A 7642-nucleotide genomic window follows, 5' to 3' on the forward strand; every position below is an offset into this window, starting at 1 on the left:
CTCCCTCTTCCTCTTACCGAATAATGGATGTATCCACTGCGTTGTTACTACAAATTCCCCTCGCCAATCATCCAAGAGGGTTGTTCCTAATACATTGATGGCCATGCAACTGCTCAGGTAGAGAACACGCCTCGAGTTTTGGTCCATGCATTATGTATAATACATCACGTTATTGGTTCCCTCAGTGATTCCACCCTTGCCGAGTGATATCGCGCACCGTCCCACCGTCCCCTCCCCCGTCTAGTAAAACATAAGCATCGGGAAACGATAAATAAGGGAAACGTGGCCCGCATGCCAGTGAACATAACCTCCCTGCGACGCTCTTTAAGGTTTTTCCACCCTCCGCGACAACAGAAAAAGCGTTTCCATGGGTTTTTCGTCTTTTCATTTCACTTCCCTTCTCACCTCCGGTTTTTTTTATTCGCGAGCCATCCGGGGGGGCTCAACAACACCTCTCCCCTGGTGAACTATCGTGTTTTCGAATTTCCGTAATCCTTTGATGTATTTCCGGCGAGGAGAAACGAATTATTTGAATTTTTAGAGTGAGGAAAAAGGGGGATTCCATTTCCCAGTGGACGATGGGTTTAATTCGTATTTATTCATTTTTTATCAATTCTATTGATGTTTTCAGTATTATGAACTTTATTTGAATTTTTTTTTTATTCGTTGTGACTTTTTGGAGATTTATGAAGTCCTCTGCTGTTATTCCAATGAAAATAAATAGTCAATAATTTCGATTGCATGAGATAATCATTCATTCATTCCGAATAAATCCTGTCACAATGAACTGAACGATTTATTTGATCTAAACAATTATTATTACGTGCATTGTTGATGAAATTTGGCTGAATTTCCCGGAAAAAGACCTTGAATTCGATTCAACGAGAGAGTTTATTTGATAATTTAAGTGTGGGCCCAATTTTGTAGCAGTAGGAAGACGAAAATTCCATAATTGACATAAATTTTCAAATGAAAATGAACTTTCACTGTCAAATCACCTGGAATTTCCAGGGAATTCCTTCAACATTTCTGGAATTTCAGAAATTTTTGCAGAAATTTCCTGGACTTTTCATTGACTTCCCTGCAATAATTGAACTAAAATTTACAGTTCCCCCGGATTTTCCCACGAAATTACGAATTTTCAATTCCAAAATTCCCTGAAATTCCAGAAACTCCAACTTTAATTTTCTAAATTGACCTAAAATTCTCTCCACACCCTTCAGACTTCCATCCCTCCCCACATTTTCCAACGCACCAGTTCCCCAAAAAATCCGAATCCCCAAAAGAAGAAAACTCAAAACAAAAAAAACTTCACCTCCGCTTTCGCCTTCATCCACAGCAATAACCACATCTCAATTCTCCGAATCAAAATGTCTCCAACATTGATGCAGATCAGTGTCTATTGACCCAAGGTCACCTCACTCACAATTAATCACGCCTGCCATATCTGAACTTGAGTGTTGTGCACTCACACATGTGTAAATCACGTGTCACACGAGCGAAAGTAAAATTATAGCGGTCAGACATTTTCGTTTGGGACAGTTGAGGTTAAACGTTTGTCATTTTACTGACGTTAACAGCAGCGTGGAGCGGGCGGGGGGTAAAAGAAGATGAATGGAGGAGACGACAAAGTAGCGGTGGAGGGGGCAGAGAGGGGAGGAGAATGGGGGATATATTAGATCGTTGATGACATTCATCACGTTATCAAGTTTGAGCCCGCACACACATTGTGTTGATACACAATTATGCGTTGCGGCGTTCTGCGTTTTGTAACCACTGCAAATATTCACCGCCCCGGGAAGAGCGGGGATGATAAGAGATGAGAGGAGAGGGATGGCGGGATCTCGGTTGAATTCAACTGGAAGTGTACGAAACGTATGTAACCATGTGCCGGCAGTGATCCATGAGTCCACTGAGAGGCAAGAGTTAGGGAAATAGGTTCAAAGGCGCCGGGATGGGAGGAGAAACTTGTTTGCTGGCTATAACCAGCATGGATACGTCTTTTCGTCGGGAATACGGAATAGCTCCGGGGATATGTGCTGAAATTGCAAAAGAGCATCTTTGAATTTTCTGGTGCTTCAGAATTTACTCAATGCTTTAGCCTCACGGAGAAGAAAAAATTGATTATCAGGAAATCTATCAACAATTTTTGGCGACACTGGACAGTAACTAGGAGAAAAAAGTTGGATAAAAATTACTTACTCGATTTTCTAGGTAATTTTTATCGCATTTTTTTTCTCGCTGTGATAATCGGTGATTTTTAGCACCTGTGACCCTTATCTGACCATTATTCTGACCCTTGTGACCTTGAATCTGACCCTGTGATCCTTATTTTGACCTTTGTGACCCTTAATCTGATCCTCGTAACCATTATTATACCTCTCGTGACCCTTAACCTCATCCTTGTGACCCTTATTCTAATCCTTATGACCCTTGTGAATCATAAATCATCAATCTGACCCTCATGACCTCGATTCTGAACCTCATAAACCTTATTTTGGCCCTCGTAGCCCTTACTCTTGCCCTTATGACCCTCACGACCATCATTTTGACTCCCGTGGCCCTTCTTCTGACCCTTGTGGGCCTCAATTATGGAGCCGTAATTTCGAGTACCAAATTTTCATCACCAGAAGTCGATTTTCATTTTCATAATATAGAGAGACACTTGGTGACAAATTCCGGAAAATTAGAGATGATTATTTCAGTGACACGTCCCTCAATACCAAACCCTCTTTTTCTCTCTTTTCTGCATGCGAAATGAATAATTCTCCACCGAAAGAAATGTCATTCCAAAAATAGTGACAAAAATAAAAATGGAAACCTAGTTATTGTTCCATTCGTGTAAGACCAGAGTGAGCACTCGTGTCACCTCATTGAGAATTCATGTGGCATACGAGGTAGGATATACGTAAGGACATAGAACCAACATTGGTAGGACGTTTATACGTGGCACCGGTAGCTTCCTCGCTAGCAGGAGTGGTTAGATGTGGCTGAGAGGGGTTTTCTGAGGACAACGGTAACACCTAGGGTACGACAGAGACAGTGAAATTGGGTACGTCGTTGGAATTAGAGCGGTGGAAAGAGGTGAAACGCTTGTGAGGCACCGGAGGAGAGAGCGAGCGGTGACACTCTCATTTCGGGTAGAATTTACAAGCAGCCCCCTCGCGTGCCTCGCATAGTCAGACCTAGTCCCAACCCCTATATATAACCGCCCGTGAGTGTAGCCCAGCCAGTCTGGCATAGTTAAGTGTGCTTCTACTAGATGTATCCGACTGCGTGCGAAATTCATCGGATGTGAGTCCTCTCCTCCTCTTTATCCTGCGAATACCTCTCTGTTCACCGGGGCTTCCTCGCTCCATGGAACATTAAAGAGGTGTCGTGTCTTCCTGGAGACCCGAGGAATCCTGCTATCAAATTCTAATCATACTTGGTGACTGCCATTATTAATCTCCCTTCAGGCATTTTATTTGTGGAAATTGGCAATGTGTTCTGTCAATTAACTTCGTGATGAGTTAAATCCTGATCGTCTTAAATACGATATTTTTGCAGTTTAATAACTAAACGTTTGATCGACGAAGTCACCAGATTTGGGACTTTTTTTCGGTTTCAATTGAAAACACTTGAAGACTAATCAGTCGTTTCTCCATCGAATAAGACACCTAGAACGTCCAGAAGGCATGTCCCAGAGAGCGGATCAACTCTCGATGCTAGCTGCTGTTCTGCCAGGCATCTGTATCATTTATTATGGGGATGAGATCGGTATGGAGGACACGGAATTGTCGCCGGATCAGATTCTCGAATTCTGAGGAAGTGAATCTAGATCTTCAAAAGACTTGTTGCTTTGAAGAAGCTCCCAGTGATCCAAAAAGGTTCTTACTAAGTGGTTCTGATCGGTGCTGATGTGCTTGGTGTCGTCAGAAGATTGCCCGACGAGACACCTGTCCTTCTTTTGATCAATTTCTCCGAGGATGATGTGGTTGTTGACGTCAGTGAGTTGGTGCAAGAGGAAGATGCATTGAGTGTTTACGCTCCAAGCCTCGGCTCAGCTATTGAATTTGGAATGAAGCTGGCTGTTAAATCATTCAACCTGCCAGCTGCTGCGTGTGTTGTCTTTAAATAGATGATGTAAGAAGAACGATTGCCATCAGCGCAAGCTTAATAAAGTCCTCCCCAAATTTGTCTTCAAGTTTTTATTTCTCAACCGTGTAATATTCATTACAGAGTAAAAAACCTTGCTAATCAGATCTCGAGTATCGGAATCATCTCGACAATAATGCGCTTGGCAACGACTGTAATAAACTCGGTCCAATCTCGACACCTTCACGTGATCGCCGGGGGTTAAAAAGCACGGGTAAGGTAAAATCCCACTAAATAGCCGTGTAGAAGAGAGAGGGAATGAGCATAGCGTGATGTCCACGGCCTGTGGGGTGCTTGCTATCGGGCCATGCTCAACTATGGTTTGTGCATCAGAGTGAGGTTAACCCCCGAGGGTGATTGCCGAGACGGTACCACCACTCTTGCCCTCTCTTCGACACCCTTGGCATAGCCACTGAGTCCAAAGGGCAGTGGTCGGGCCTCACACTGTAGGAGACGATGCTTCAGGTATACTCAACCAACTCATTGCCCCCGAACACGCAATCATCGTGCTTGTTCTCCATCGCCCTCTTGGGGGTTTATGTATAATCCCTCTCTTTTTCTCGGTGAAATGCCCCTGGAATCGGTTGCGCCATTATGAAACTTACGTGGGCGTGCGCCAGAGTAGTTTCTGTATTATGCTCCCTCCTTGCCAACTTTATTTACGAATTGGATGGTGAATGAAAATTGCATACGTCAGGAGTACTCCCGACCGAAAGCATGAGAAATTCTCTTCGTTCCAATCTAATGATTAAATTCAGGTTTTTATGGGAATCGCGGTATGAAGATGTCCGATGCTGAATGCCAACTAGAGCTTCGATAGAATAAATTCCATCAATAGCTGTTTCCACGTACGATTGTTTATGTTGCCAGTGTTCGGCCGTGATATCTCATCGAAAAGGGAATTTCTAAAATGATGAAAGGGGATGAGAAAGAATGGGTTTTATACCAATTTGCAGTAATTCGAGGGAGTCAGTAATAACTTGAGACTTGGCGAAACGCCGGGAGGAGGAGGGATCCCAGGATGAGGTGAAAGCCAAGGGGTTTCAGATATAGGCGACACACGGTGGATAGTGTGGGCATGATACGGTGGAATATGATAGGATAGGACAAGGGAGAATGCTCTTCCCTTCTGCGCTGAAGTGAGAGGGGCTTTCACTGGTGTGTCGCCGTGGGCAAACTTACGTGCATATCCTGCCACCGAGGCTCGGCGTCAGCCTGGCACAGGGGTGGCAGAAGTTACGGCGTCTCGACGCCACTTTCTAAGTCTACTCTTGTACTACGTCCAGGATTTCTATCTCTCTCACTCGCCTGCTTTCCGCAGACGTTCGGGGGCTTTCCACGGGCTCTTTCCCTCTCGCGTTATACTTACGCGCGGACCAGGTGCATTGAACGCCATGTAGTTGCCTATTTTGGGGAGTCACTTTCAATGTACTGTTGCCGAAAAGGGGTAGCCGGGATGATGCCGTGGGCGGTTGCGCTCGGCTTGGTTTAGACGTCGTGTATAGCCTGACAGATACCCGCGGGCCATTCGAAAGGGAGTCTGGTGAGGTTCAGAAGTTCAAGAGTTTGGAAAGATTAAATTTCAACGATGGTAAATGCTGGTGATAGGTCAACCCAGGTGAAGCAGCGTCGGCAAGGTTACAGCACAGGAGTCATCCTGAGGAAAGTCTTCAGTACTTCAGAAAAAATCCTAGATCTGACACTAGCGCCAGGTGAAAATTTTTTTTTATTTCCACATTTCTGGGGCTTCCGAGGGTTCCATTGGCATTAGATGGGCCAATAAATACGGAATCAACGTTCACTCGGTGAAAAAATTCGATTTTGGCGAAAGTCGACTTTCCCCCTGAAAAAATCCAAGATCCAACACTTCGGCTCCAGGTGAAAAAATTTTTTTTTCATTTTTCACTTTTTCCAAATGTTTTTGACAGTTCTGGATAGCCCGTCGCCTGAATTTTCGGAATCAACTTTTGCTCGGCCGAAAAATTCGATTTTGGCGAAAGTCGACTTTCCCCCTGAAAAAATCCAAGATCCAACACTTCGGCTCCAGGTGAAAAAATTTTTTTTTCATTTTTCACTTTTTCCAAATGTTTTTGACAGTTCTGGATAGCCCGTCGCCTGAATTTTCGGAATCAACTTTTGCTCGGCCGAAAAATTCGATTTTGGCGAAAGTCGACTTTCCCCCTGAAAAAATCCAAGATCCGACACTTCGGCCCCAGGTGAAAAATTTTTTTTTTCATTTTTCACTTTTTCCAAATGTTTTTGACAGTTCTGGATAGCCCGTCGCCTGAATTATCGGAATCAACTTTTACTCTGCCAAAAAATTTGATTTTGGCGAAAGTCGACTTTCCCCCTGAAAAAATCCAAGATCCGACACTTCGGCCCCAGGTGAAAAATTTTTTTTTTCATTTTTCACTTTTTCCAAATGTTTTTGACAGTTCTGGATAGCCCGTCGCCTGAATTATCGGAATCAACTTTTACTCGGCCGAAAAATTCGATTTTGGCGAAAGTCGACTTTCCCCCTGAAAAAATCCAAGATCCGAAATTCGGCTCCAGGTGAAATTTTTTTTTTTATTTTTCACTTTTTCCAAATACTTTTGAGAGTTCTAGAAAGCCCGTCACTTAAATCGAATCCACTTTCACTCGGCGAAAAAATTCCATTTTGCCGAAAGTCGACGTTCCCCCTGGAAAAATCCAAGATTTGACACCCTGCGACTCCAGGGGAAAATTGAATTTCATTATTTCCGCATTTCTGGAGCCTCCGAGTATTTCATTAGCATCAAAATCGTTGATAGATACAGAATCAGATACAGAATCATAATAACAGATACAGAATACAGATACAGCTCAAAGATAAAATGGTAAATGAAGGAGAAACGAGGTGGGATATCTTCATTCGTATCAATTACTTGACGATTAGATGCCAAGATACGATCTTAGGCGGATGAGGAAAGAAAAGTAACCTGACACGATTGAAAAGGGAAAAAGACCGGAGAGGAATGAGAGCAGTGGGATAGAGACGAGCAAGGAGGTAGTGTGATTGACAACACGCGAGTCAGTGGTCTGATTCTTGAGTGAGCGCTGTCGTTGCATGGAGATAAGATGGTGGAGTGAGCAGACGTCTTTTTGAGATAGGTCAGACCGTGGAATATCTTAATGAGTCAACCAGGCCTCGGTTACGTATTAGGAGCTTAATTGATACTTGGTTCGATCTATTTGCACCGAGGTGTGCTCACAGGGACTTCAGATTGCGGAGGGAGAGGTTGAAGGACAGACCAACTGCCAATTAACTCGGACATCCATCTTATGCTCCACCAGGTGTCCACTAATTTTCTACTGTCTCTGCTCTTCCCTGAATCTCGTCTTTTTGGGGATTGAGAATTGAAATAAAAATTCGACAAGAATCATGACTAAACTGAGAGGCGATTTGGAAGATTTTCCAAAAAAATTGGTCTCTATGATGTGGATTGTCAACGTCAAACATCCGGCAGCCGATATAATCGTAGTT

This window comes from Diachasma alloeum, unplaced genomic scaffold (assembly GCF_001412515.2).
Source record: "Diachasma alloeum isolate Michigan unplaced genomic scaffold, Dall2.0 Dall_scaffold_00391, whole genome shotgun sequence".
Taxonomy (NCBI): domain Eukaryota; kingdom Metazoa; phylum Arthropoda; class Insecta; order Hymenoptera; family Braconidae; genus Diachasma; species Diachasma alloeum.